Source organism: Mustela erminea, chromosome 3, assembly GCF_009829155.1.
Source record: "Mustela erminea isolate mMusErm1 chromosome 3, mMusErm1.Pri, whole genome shotgun sequence".
Classification (NCBI taxonomy): domain Eukaryota; kingdom Metazoa; phylum Chordata; class Mammalia; order Carnivora; family Mustelidae; genus Mustela; species Mustela erminea.
Genome location: NC_045616.1, coordinates 112,330,430 through 112,344,833, shown reverse-complemented (window position 1 = coordinate 112,344,833; position 14,404 = coordinate 112,330,430). Strand labels below are relative to the sequence as shown.

Below are 14,404 nucleotides of genomic sequence, written 5' to 3'. Positions count from 1 at the left end.
TCCCTGACTATTCCAATTTTGTTCCCTCCTAACTCATCTTAATTCTATTACTCTGCTAATGTTATTGATACTATCTAACGTTCAGACTCTCTTAAACTGTGTCATTTCTCCACACAGTTGTCTTGATTCATTTGTCTATTTCCTCCTTGAGTCTTTTCCAAAATAGTGCCATAATACTAGAATGCCTTTCTCTGTTCATACAATGAACAGTTGCTAATTAAAAATTCTATCTAGTCCATGAAGCCTTTCCAATCCTACTAAAGTGTGATAGGCTATTTTATTTCTTGTAGTACTTAATGGGATTGTTGAGTAGCCTAATCGTAATGTTCAGCTCAGCTAACTACTTACGTTTATTCAATCCTCTTAGTAAACAAATTTTATATGAAAAATTCTGTGACAAGAATCTAATACAAATAATTCAGCACCATTTGCATCTCAACTCAGGCTGTTTATCTTCTATCTCCCTGCCATATAAATTTGCCTTTTAGTTTTTTCTGTTACTTTTATTTTTTTTTATGGGTCCTCATCAAAAAAGTTTTGATTAAGCATCTATAAAATCAATTTGATATAAAGTTTTCAGTAAACACATATCAAGAGCCTCGCCAAAGGGATTGTGAGTATAGGAAGAAATAAATTTTAAGGCATTCTCTGCTTCAAAATGCCCATAGTATGATAGGGGAATCAGATAAGAATAAAAGTAACTATAATGGAACTGTACTACATAGTTACAGGCAGAAGAAATTGTTATTCGAATTGGGTGAAAACTAAAAAAGATTTTCTCGTAATACAAAGCATTCCACCATATGTGAGGAGGACCCATTACTGCTTTAAAACTTTCTGAACACTAATGAAAATTTTTTAGAAATTCTGAAAAATATGAAAAACTGCAAAAAAAATACCCTTTATTTACTAGCAAGAGTTAACCATTAAAAGCATCTTTATCTTTTTCTTTATATAGTGAGATAGATAGATAATAGAGGTATAAACATGATACGGATATAGGTCATAGATACAGATCTGTTTCATATATAGCCTGATATTTTCACACAGTCATACATTTATGTATGTACATATGTAACAAACATTTTCTGGCATTCTGTTATATCATACAGCTATACCATAATTTATTTAGCCAGTTCCTATTTTAAAAATTTACATTATCTCTTATTTTTATTGTTACAAATAATGATACAATTAATATCTCTATTTACCTCAGGCACCATGTATATCTCCCACTATTTAAATAGAATAACTCTCTAGAAGTGGTTTACTACATAAAATAAATGCATTTAATAGAGTCTTGGCACAAATAGATGATACACTCAAAGGGAATAAATGAAGAAAAATTAATGAAGGGGTTATTCACAAAGATGCAGGCAATATTAAGGTTCATCAATGAAAGGAGTGTGTAGTACCATGGAAAAATGATTTTTATCTGCTTTAGTTTCCTATTGCCACTGTACCAAATAACCACAAATTCAGTTATTTAGAACAACACAAATTCATGACCATACCTCAAAGTCAGTAGTCTCACTGGCTAAACTAAAGATTTTCTCTGGGCTAAGTTTCTTTTGAAGACTTTAAGGGAGAATCTGTTCTCTGCTTTTTCCAGGTTCTAGAAGCTTCCTTCATTCCTTGGCCAGTGGCCCCTTCCCACCTTCAAAGTCAGCGATTAAATCACTCCAACCTCTGCTTCCTGCATCATTCCTCTAGTTCTGACCTCCTGCCCTCCCACTTATGAGGATATTGTGACTACACCGGGCCCACCTATATAATCCAGGATATCCTCTCGTCTCCAGACTCTAAACCTAATCACATCATCAAAGTTCTTTGATGTACTTCAAAGTCCTTTGAAGTAAGGCATCATATTCACAAGTTCCAGGGATTAGAACATAAACATCTTTGGGGTGTCATTATTCTGCCCCTTCAGTCCTGAAAGTGCAAGAGGAAGGAGTATTGGAACATAGAAAATGCCATAGAATAGAAGCATCCAACAGGAGCTGTGATTTTAGATAGATGATACAGCCACTGCCGAACAGTAACCAGGCAGGGAGGGAGGGTGGGAACAAACACCCAGAATTCTCTCCTCTCCTACCTAAAGCATCCCACTGGTCAAACTAAATGGAAACAAGAAGGCAAGGAAACCCAGACAGTGTGGCTTAGAGAGATTAGCCTCTCTCTGGCTAATATATATTGGGATATACCTCACGATAAGGAAGGCTAGAGAACGGGTCTAGAGAAAAAGAAGTTATCCAGCAAATCTCCAAAAATTAATGCATGTAGTGCATGACAAAGCCTCTTTGTTTGCATCACAGTCATCAAAACTCTGATTATAAAGGTTAAATTTAGGTCTTTTCAATTGATACCTAATCCATGAAAGAGAAGTTGACTCTAAAGGGAATCACATTGGAGTACTAAAAACTGATGTGTTTTACATTGTGTATTCTGTTCACCATGAACAACTTTCCAGTTGACTTTATAACAGTTAAGGAAGTGGCTTTCAGGAAACTGCTTTTGGGGAGTTAATGTGGGCTAATAGCCATGGCCCTCTGGTGAGCCCGATGGCAAATATCCAAGTCAGTAAGTGATTTATAGGGGAAAGCGGCCTAAAGCTATTTTAACAAAATGTGGACCTTCTGAGGCAATATTTCTCAACTGCTATTGCTCACTTTAAAAAGAGACATGGCTTCTGAGTTAGGGATACCCCAAGGGTACAATTCTATATTGGATTGAAGCTAAAATTAGCAAACCCAGAGTCCTATTTCTGTAAATAAAATGACTATAGGGACAAGTGAGACTTTATTGGATACAATTTAACTTCAAGTGACTACAAATAAAACCACATGGAAAATGGATCAATTTATAGACTCTCTGAACCCAGTGTCCAACAGGGTACAAGACTACGATACGACTTCCTTAGTGAACAGTGCTCTGACTCTCTTGAAAATGAGAAGGAACTGAGCCCTTGTGAAGGCTAGATTTGAACCTTGCTGTATAGCAATGCCATTAAATTTCATACTTAAATTTAGTTCTTTTCCTCTTTTAAGCCTCAATTGACTCTGTCTCTACTCTTTCAATCTTTTACTTTTTTCCCCCCAAACACTTGATGCCTTTGTAAAGTAATGCAGACATGCTTCAATTCAATACATACGTTGAGTACTTGCCATCCGCCAAGCACTGCACTGTGCTTTGGAGATACCATGGTGAAAACTATTGGCAAGGCTTTGTCTTTACAGAGTTTATACTGCATTGCCAAACAAACAAACAAAACCGCTTTATATTTGAAATTCAGTAAGTGTTGAGAATTATTAATGTAAAAGGAAAGAGCTAATCAAAAAATCCCCATATATATATGGGGAGGAGGACTTAAGCTAGTTTCTTTCATTAATTTTAATATACAGTTGACGACTGAAAATTCAGGGGTTTAGGTACTGACTCTCTGTGCAGATAAAAATAAACATATAACTTTGGACCCCCTCAGAATTTAACTACCAACAACCTACTAACGTTGAATAAGTCTTACAGATAATGTAAGCATTAATACATTTTGCATACATATTTTATATTGTATTTTTACTGTAAAGCTAGAAAAATGTTATTTTAAAAATCATAAGACAATATTTACAGAACTGTATCAAAAAAATCTGTGTATAAGTGGATGTGAACAGGACCAACTTGTGTTACAAACATTTCAACTGTATTTATATCTTTTCTGTCTATATCTATTTGTATTTATAACATATAGACAGGAAGTAAGACTAGAAAGTGGTAGATCATTGGGTTTCCCCAGGATAATACATTTTTCATTTAAAAATCCCCACTAGAATATAATTATTCAGGACACTTGTTAACAACATTGTGAAAATCTACTCAAGAGAGACTGTTGCAGTGGGGGCTGTGCAGTGGGGGAAAAGATTGGGTTCAACCATAAATACAAGGACAAGTGGGAATTTATGGCCATGGAGTACAGGAGGCGCAGTGGATGGAAAATTACAAAAAGAACACATCAAGGCTTAGAGAAATTTTTTGCTAGACTGACTCAACAGGATTCTTTTGAAACTGGGCACTGCAAAGATGAATACACAAGTCCAAAACTTCAGCCTATTTGAGATAAAGGTCTCAGAGAAGCTGGACTAAAGTTTGGTTAAGGAGAGAGTCTTTATTAGTACCTAGTAGAGTAGTAAATTAGTTTTTCTTTCAAAATTGTCATTTCTGTCATTTATATGAAGTTACCTAGCCAACATGCATTTCTTTTGAACATGTGTTGGTTTTTAAGCACAGTGACATTACCTAGCAACTAAACAGTAGAGAATCTTAAAGTGCTCTGAAAGATGTTTTATATTAAATTATTGACTTCTCGTGCTCACTTTGGCAGCACATATACTAAAACTGGAGTGATACAGAGAAGATTAGCAGATTAGCATGGTCCCTATGCAAGAATTACACACAAATTTGTTAAACGTTCCATATTTTTATGATTTCTCTCGTAGGTGGGATTTAAGAAACCAAATAGATAATCATTGGAGGAAGAAAGGGAGAGGCAAACCAAGAAGCAGAATGTTAACTACAGAGAACAAATTGATGGTTGTTAGGGTCCATGATCAAAGGAGCGAGACAGATACAAAGCGAAGGTCAAGCAAAGCTTTATTCAGTGCCAAGCATCGAGAATCAATGGTCAGGGCCGCCTGTTACAGAGAAAGCACCCCTCCCAGCCTTACAGACTAACTTTTATAGGGCAAAGGCCATGTGGTTGAGCCTGGCCACACACAGGTGGCCACTGAGAATGTAACACACAGAGAAAGTTGCATAGTCATGCTAGGTCACACACGGGTGGCCAATTGAATTACAATTTACCCTATAGTAGATATTTGACCTAGCCTATCACCTTGGTCAGAATTGGTGCCCAAAAGGCACCCAAAAGGTGGGGCCCACACTCCTTGCAAGCTAGGGAGACAGTATGCACGCTCCACAGATTGGATGTCTCTACCTGGCCTACTCATCCCTGCATTCAGGCTCTATTATCTCCACCTGACCTGACCCACCCTTGTATTTGGGCTCTGTTATCAGGGACTGGTCCACCATATTTTACTGGTTTCCTGGACTTGCCTTTAAGTAAGTCCCCTGGGGAAGGGGGGGGTGTACAGGGTCAGTTTAAGTTTTACTGCATAAACAACAAAATGGCTGTCCAACCGAGATGGAGCCACCCTGGCTAAATAGGCTCTTACAATGGTTACTGGAGAGGAAGTGAGCATGGCATGGATTAATTGGATGATGGGTATTAAGTAGAGAATTTGTTGTGATGAACACCAGGTATTGTATGTAAGTGTTGACTCATTAAATTGTACACTTGAAACTAATATTACACTGTATGTGAGCTAACTAGAATTTAAATGAAAACTAGAAAAAAAAATGAATAAACACAAAAATATATTATTCACCTCCCTAGTTTGGCAGCAGGGAATTAGCACTATTTATTAAAGCAAAAACAAATTGCTTCTACTGCCATGAAAGTTATGGCTTTCAGGCTTGCAATGAGTTATGCTAAAAAATTATTTTACATTACAAACCAATGCACATGGTCCACATATAAAATAATGCCAAAAAGGTATTAAATTGGAAATTTACTCTGCAAGTGAAAATCATTAATTCAGAAATAAAGATCTGGTAGCAAAATCCTTACCCTTCCCAAATTTACAAAATGTATACATGATATGACCTTCCTTGTAAAGCTATAAACATCTTAAAAGTGGGGGCTACAGTTTTTACCTCCCAATTTTTATTAAAGTGTAAAGAAGTCCTCACCCATAATAGGTAGTTGAGAGATAAAGAAGAATTTTCTAAATAAAACCTGTAAAATGAATGCCACTCACTATGATTTGTGAAATTTTTATTTAAAATACCCATATGTGTATATATGTGTATATTTCTATTTTTTAAAGAGATTAGTCAGAGCACTATTTTTTTTAAATATTTGTTTATTAATTAGAGAGAGAGAGCATGCACACACAGAAGCATGGGAAGTGGGAGAGGGAGAAGCAGACTTCCTGCTGAGCAGAAGCCCTGCATGGGGCTCAAACCCAGGACCCTGAGTTCATGACCCAAGCCAAAAGCAGACGCTTAACTGACTGAGCCACCCAAGCACCCCTCAGATCACTGTTTTTTAATAGCTTATGTCTTGAAACCACTCAAATGCCTATCAACTACAGAATGAGTAAAAAAAGCTGTAGAATATACACAACAGCATATTTTACACTACATAATTTATGACAACCAGATCAATTACAAATAACAACATGAATGAATCCACATGTATAATCATGTATAATATAGAGCAAAATGCTAAACTCAAAAGAGAATATTTTGAGTTTCACTTATATAAAATTCAAAAAGAATTCAAACTAATCTATGGTAATAAAGGAAAATTCTTATGGGGATGGGAAAGGAGACGATTCTTCTGGGAACAGATAATACCATTTTCTGCTCTGTATTCTGGGTACATGGATAGGTCATTTTGTGAAAATTACTTGATCAATGTCCTTTTCAGTTTATGTAGTTATTTTAGAAAAGACTCAAAATTACTTAAAGGGATATAATTACATATATACATTTTCTATATTCGTTTATATCTATAGATATTAATATACCATCAAAATAAAATGTAACTGTTGGATTTTAAGCCAGAGGAACAATATTAAGACTCTTCAAAGAAAATCAAATCAGTTTTATTCTAACTCTGTTTTTGCAGCTAACCAGCATTGTGACCTCAAGGAAAAGAGGAAAAGACTCAAAATATTCTCAGGAGAAATTTGGACCACATTAATTCCAGGTTTACTTTCTGTAACTTATATAAGATGTGAGTAGAATTTCACATAACATCCCAAGTATAAACACTGCCTTTAAAAAAAAAAAATGAAGGGAATGGATAAACTTTCTGGAGTATCAGTAGACCAATTGTTATGTTTATTTAAGTTTATATTCGTTACTTTACTAAATGCATTTTTTAAGTGATGAGAAGTTCTAACTATGTAATTGCAAGTAGAAAAACTTACATGTTAATAGTTGGAAAATATTCTGTAAGATGTATGAACAGAATAATCCAATTGTTGTGGAAAATATACTTATATGTATATCTGTACTCATACAGTAGCCTTCATATCTTAATTTAAGAGAATCGGGTATGTCTGTGTGGCTTGGTTAAGCTCTTGACTCATGATTTTGGCTCTGGGCATGATCTCAGGGTCCTGAGATTGAGTCTTGCCTCAACGCTCCATTGGGCTTCACACTGGGCATGGAGTCTGCTTCCTTCTCCCTTTGTCACTCCCCCCTAGCTCATGTGTATATGCATGAGGCATGTGCATTCTGTCTTAACAAAAAAATAAATAAATAAATAAAAGGAGAGAATCATGAACCCTTACCAAATGAAATTCTTTTTGTTTTAATTTTTTAAAAATTGGGGTAAGTATACATAACCTTTGCCACTTTACTTTATTACTTTAAGTAATCTTTACCCCAAATGTGGGATTTGAACTCATGACCCTGAGATCAGGAGTCATCCTGACTGATCCAGCCAAGCACCACCAAATGAGGAAATTCTAAATGCTACTTTCCCTCATGCATGCTATATACATTTGCTGACAGAGAACTAGGTACACAATAATTAACTGCCTTTGTGACATGTGACCTGAAATTGTTTTCTCTATTCACTGTTCTAATAGCTATGGGTCCATGTCCTCTGACCAGAGTCACTCGACCCTCTAGCTGTGCCTAGATCTCAGATGCTTTGAAAGCCAGCTCCCAAAGTGTTATCCAATAAGAATCAAGTGCTTTGCCACACATTTAAGAAGAAGTTATGAAGTCACTACATTTAAAGGAAATCACAACCAGCAATTTCTCTGGGATCCTAACTCTTGGCCTCCAAAATAAATTTTTAGTGTGTACTGTAATGTATTTTAAGTCAGAAAATCCTCAAGATAACTTCCAAATTTGGTAGATAGAATATATAATTATGAAATGATGGATGGATAGGTAGATGATAGATTAAAAAAAATGCCAATAAAATCACCTTCTGAGTTTTCTAAAATCCTTAGCTGTGCACATGAGTTAATAATCAGGAAAGGGATATGTTATTAAACTAGAAAATTGCTATCATAAAAATAAGAATTTTTAGATTACATTATATGTGGTCAGGGTAAGAAAGAGCTTTCTTAGAGAACAAGAAATTCTACCTAAAAAATCCCTACCAGTAATGCACAGGACAGTGGTACATAGACAATAAACCAGAACAAAAAACAAATAAACAAAAAATATTTTTAAAACGCTAAATGTTCTAAAGAACAGAAATAGAGTGCACCCACTTTCCACTGTTGTTTAAACACATTCCCACAGTCCTTTCCTCAAAGCCTTTCCTTTTCAGATGGCATTTCAGAAAGCTATTTGAAGACTCAGCTTCTTCCACACCCACCCCTCCCTTTCAATTCCATTTTTTTTTTTTTTTAATACAGAAAATGCTCACAGGAAGCACCAGAATAATAGCTCTGGGTACTGGCATTCTCTTTATACTTCTGTCATTATTGGAGCTCAGGTGGCAACAGTCAATCTATGTTCCAACATCCCACAGTGTGTTTTAAATATTTCTGAAGTGGCAGGGCCCCAAAATTGGGTCATGGTGGCCCTTGTTCAGTTAGTCACAGTCAGTCCGCTATGAGGCTGATGAAAGAACATTGCCAACATTCCACTTCCCTAATGTGAACTGGTTAAGGATGATTAAATAGTGTGCTTTGCTCTCCACAGTACCCACACAGATAACGTGATGTGTTTGAAGAAGATACTGTGGAAGGTACATATTGATTTTTTAAATATTCTAGAATCTCACAGCTTACGAGGACCTTAAGGATCATCTGCTTCACTCACTTAATTATTCATTCATTCAAAACATTAATCATTTGCTAAGAGCTAGAATTAATGCTCTATACTGAGGACAGAACAATAAACAAATCACAGAAATTTGCTTCCTTGTTAAATTTATATATATAAATACATACACACACACAACACGTAACTTATTTATATATAAACCTATTTAATAAATATTTTTGAGTACCTACTATGTGCCAGACACTGGGAGGCATTAAGTCTAGAACAGTAAACAAGGCTGAAGCAATTGCTATGGAGACTCATATTCATCACCCATATCCAGTGTATAATCGTTCTACTTTCAATTGCCAGCTCCTAAACTTCTTTGATTGAGGGCTCTTGGATCAGTGGAATTAATTTTGTTGTCTACACAGCAAGCTAGAAGTGTCAGGGAGTTAATATTCTCTCCTCTACTCACCTGCCATTCCCTTAGATGCCTTCAACAAGTATCTGGTAGGAGCTGGTGGTCAGGGTGATTAACCACTCTGGGTTGTCTAGGATTGAGGGGTAGTCAGTATTACCACTTCACGTTCAGGGCAACTATGAAAGTATGTAAATACACAAACTCTCTCCTAGGTTGGGATAACTCTGAGATACAGATTTTACAATGGCTCCCAGAGGACCTCAGCATATTAAGCTCCACTAACCTACAATGTAATGCACTTGAGCTTTTCATTGGCTACCTTCCCTTCCCTCTCTCACTTCTTCACTTGGCCTCCAGTGTGTCCAGAGATCACCTCCAAAATTTGTACTTGATTCCTTCCCTCAGACTCTGCTTCTGGGGAAAACTAAACTAAACTACTGTCCTGATGCCACCATTGAAGGGATGTACAGTTCGGTGACAGAGTCAGGTAAGAAAATGACTAATGATAAGGTAGTGTGATGAATTCTATAAGGAAACAACCATACACTCCGGGAGAATGTAGTAGGATCTTGGTAGGAGAGAGAAGGCTTTCAAGAGGAAGCTCCATCAAAGTTGAATTGTGAAGGGCACACTGAATGGGAGAAGAAGGATATAGTTTTTAGGTGGGAGAAAAAAATCTGCTAAAACTTTAGAATTGAAATGAAGCACAGCCTACTTGGGTTGGCGTTGAGAATAAAGTGAGTAGTTTGCTTGGAAGGAGCCATAGATGTAAGGAGATGTTAGTTCTCTAATGACCTTGCATTGCCCTGGAAAGGAGTTTATCCTGAGGGCAGTGGAATGGCAGTGACAGGCTTCAAGTAGGCAAGGAAGAGACATGATCAGATTTGACTTCAGAAAATCATTCAGACTGGCTTGTGAAAAATAGATTGGAGGGGTCATGACCTGAAGCAGGGACACCAGTTAGGAAGCTACTTGCCTGATTGAGGAAAGCGGTAATTGTGTTTTAAACAGTGAGGAGAGGTAGATAGAAATTCCTACATTTTTAAGATATTAAGAAAACAGAAGTTATAAAATTTGTTATTTATTAGAGATGCTCTATAAGCCAAAAAGTCCAGTTTCTTGCTTGTATGAATTGATGGAGAAGTGGAAAATCATTGTGATAGTAAGCCAAATGGAAGATTTCAGGTTAGGACCTTCCGGATTTGAGATTTTGTGGAGAATCTCTTGCATATTTAACCTTATGGTATAAAAAATGATTAGCAGTGTGGGATTAGGAATTAAACACCCCTGGATTCTAGGATTCTAGTTGTACATGTTGAATAATTTACTAAATAACTCTAAGCCTCAGTTTGCTCATCTTTAAATAGGGACATTATTTTAAACCTACTTTATAAGGCTGTGATAATTCATGAGATAGGTTTAATGGAGACCCTGATTTGCAGTTATTTCTCAATTATTATGATTACTATATTTAGTGGCAGTATTGCCATCCAGGTTGTGATTTGCAATAGATACTCAGATATTTAGACTGGAGTCAAAGAGTGAAATTCAGACTGGAAATATTGTCTACATTATTAGAAAACTGTACATGAAGATCAGGGACTGGACAGGATTACTGAGGGATGACATTCAGAATAAAAAAAGAAAAAAAAAGGTGGATATAGGGGCGCCTGGGTGGCTCAGTGGGTTAAAGCCTCTGCCTTTGGCTCAGGTCATAATCCCAGAGACCTGGGATCCAGCCCCGCATCAGGCTCTCTGCTCAGCGGGGAGCCTGCTTCCCCCTCTCTCTGTCTCTGCCTGCCTCTCTGCCCACTTGTGGTCTGTATGTCAAATAAATAAATAAATTCTTAAAAAAAAAAAAAGTGGATATAAATATGAGGAAAACAAAAGGAAAATCCAATAAAAAAGGCTCAGAAGGACTCAGCAAGAAGTGTGCGGTGTCACAGCACCCACCTCCTCTGAAATAGAGTGCAATGCAAGGAGAGGGTAATGAACAGATCAAGTTCCACACAAAGTTTACCTAAACCTGGGACTGGGAAGTTTCCATTGAATTTAGTAGCAAAGAAGTCAATGGTGATTTTATCTACAACAGTCTCAGCTGAGTAGAGGTGGCAGAAGTCAGATTGTAGTTGTCTAAAGCACAAATAGAAGGTAAAGAATGGAGACAGCAACTGCAGACAACTCCTTTAAGACACTTGGTTGTGAATGGAGGGAGAGAGATAAGAAAAAGCTCCAGGGGGCCAAAGAGGCGAAGAGAAGTTTTCATCTTTTAAAGATGGGAGAGAATATTACATGTTTAAATACTGTTGGAAAGGAGTCATAAAAAACAAGTCAAAGACAAGGAAAACAAACTGTATCACTAATGATCCAGACTTTTTTGTTTGTTTGTTTGTTTGTTTGTTTGACAGAGAGAGAGATCTAAGTAGGCAGAGAGGCAGGTGGAGAGAGAAAGGGGGAGAGAGAGGGGGAAGCAGGCTCCCTGCCGAGCAGAGAGCCTGATGCAGGCCTTGATCCCAGGACCCTGAGATCGTGACCTGAGCTGAAGGCAGAGGCTTAACCCACTGAGCCACCCAGGCACCCCATGATCCAGACTCTTAATGAGACTAACTACAATGGCATCCATAGGTGAAGGAAAAACATCTTTAATATCATGACGAAAGGAGCAAAAGATAGGTGCAGATGTGGTGAGATGTGAAGGCGGTCCATCATGAAGACTGCAATGTTCCTGATAGAACAAAAGGTCTATAGACCAAATGTTCCTGATAGACCAAAAGGGTAAATCCTGATGGAGATGGTTATAGCAAAAGGTCACAGAATACCTCGAAATTATACAGATTACCAGATACTAGTCCAAATCTGTAGAATCAGAATCTTTGAATATCAGGCCCAAGATTATAATCTTCTAAGTAATTAGTATGAAAAAGAAGAAGATCCAATTTATGAAGCATTTGAGAAGCAATGACCTAGTTGGCATTAAAGAATAGGTGTTAACACACACATACACGCACATGCACAAACCTAATGCCTTTATAAAGGCATTAATCCCATTCATAATGACTCCATCTTCATGATCTAGCCACCTTCCAAATGTCCCACTTATAATTACCATCACATTTGGGATTAGGTTTCAACATACGAACTTTGGAGGGGCCCAAACACCAGGGATAGCAGTCAGTCATCGACCTCTCAGCTAGAACTCCACCAAGGGTGAAATTTTAACAGAGAAAGCCCCATTTCTTGCTCTACAAGTAGCTCTGAGATGTCTAAGTTGTTCTCAGTCTCCTATGAGGGCTCTGTTTGTCACTGGATAGTAATTACATGGTGTCAGTTTGCAAACAGGGAAGTTCTACACCAGAGGTCATGGGTGCAGACGTTAATGGACAACCTAGAATATTAATGAAGAGATTTCAGGGATTCTATAAATCCTCTGAACTGATGTGTATTTTTTTTCCAACTCAGACAAATCAAAGAAGAATCTGCTTGCCGTGTATATAATCAGAAAGAAGTGCTGGGTGGCTGTGTTCATCCTATTCCTACTCTTGGTTTTCCTATCTACTAACATTTGTCTCCAAAGTGGCTACATCAGTTGGGGCTCCCACCAGAAAAATATGAGAGAAAAATGGTTTTCTTATTCCTGCTGATACATATTTCTTTAAGCCTTTTAATACTTTTTCTAATCTTCTAGGTGTGAAATTGTGCTGCTATGCTTTAAACTGCATTTTTCTTTACGTTCATGAGGTTCAGTATTTCTCCTTACCTGTGTGATCATTCACATTTCTTTTGTAAACTGACTGTTCATATCCTCTGTATATTTTTCACCCTTTTCCTCTTTCATTCTTTCCGTTTTCTTTTTCAGTCTTACTCATTTGTTAAGTGTTTATTTTGCGGTGATCATATGTAGCCTCTGTTGTCGATGCACAGATGTTGTATTTACCTTCTTTCAGTTTGCCCACTGTTTTTTAAACTTCATGACTACGAAAGCATACAGAAGTTTTTAATTCGTAATTGTTGTTTATGTACTTTTACTTCAAAAAGTTTTCCTAAACAGTAGTTAAAAACCACATTTGTAGGGCGCCTGGGTGGCTCAGTTGGTTAAGCGACTGCCTTCAGCTCAGGTCATGATCCTGAAGTACCAGGATCGAGTCCCACATCGGGCTCCCAGCTCTATGGGGAGTCTGCTTCTCCCTCTGACCTTCTCCCATCTCATGCTCTCTCTCACTCTTTCTCTCTCTCTCAAATAAATAAATAAAATCTAAAAAAAAAAAAACCCCACATTTGTATATCTTACTATAATATTTTATACTTTTCTTTTTACTTTAAAGTGATTATTCTGATTGGAATTTAACTTCCTGTGATTTAAAGGAGGACCCAAGTTATTTCATATGCTTAAAATTAACCCAACGAAAATGATTCCCTAATCAGTTATTTGTCACATTAAAGTGCCTGCTACTTCTGTCATAAAGTGATCTATCATCTACCCATCTATCTACCTATCTGATCTTTCCAGAAATCTCTATTCTGATCCATTTATTGTAGTACTGCAACATAGTATAATTTTGTAAAGGACCTGTAAAATTTTATATAATAAATAATGTATGTACTGCTGCATTTTTTAAGATTGGATATATATATATATATATATATATTATATACATGATATATATATATATAAGATTGGAGATATATATATATATGAGGTATCTCATATATATATATGAGATAACCTAATTTTAACAGATATATATATGTATATGTATATGTAACAGATATATATATATGATAACCTAAGTGAAAGCAACCTTAAATAAACTGATTATTATAAGCCTGGTATATCCATGTAATAGATTACCATGGAACATCTGAAATAATGAAACAGATCTAAGCTCATTGATATATTAAATTTTTTTTAAAAATCCATAAAATATTGCTAAGTGAGAAAAGCACATTGCAAAATTATATAGACATGCAGATTTATTCACCAAGTTGCATTTGGTGTTTATATTCCTTATGTAAAAAAAGCATACATATAAGAGCCATATATATACGGATACATAATACATTTAAATTTTAAAACATGGAAGTGTTTACACAAATTCTTGAGAATGCTGATCTCAGCACTACATGTCA

At 36.5% G+C, this 14,404-nt stretch overlaps 1 long non-coding RNA gene and 1 pseudogene across 4 annotated transcripts in view; one reads left to right on the top strand and one right to left on the bottom strand.

Moving 5' to 3' along the window:
* LOC116586746 overlaps window positions 1–14,404 on the bottom strand; it is a 28,952-nt gene that overhangs the window by 5,406 nt on the left and 9,142 nt on the right. The gene's annotated exons all lie outside the window — the stretch shown is intronic.
* LOC116587384 lies at window positions 4,360–4,474 on the top strand (annotated as a pseudogene).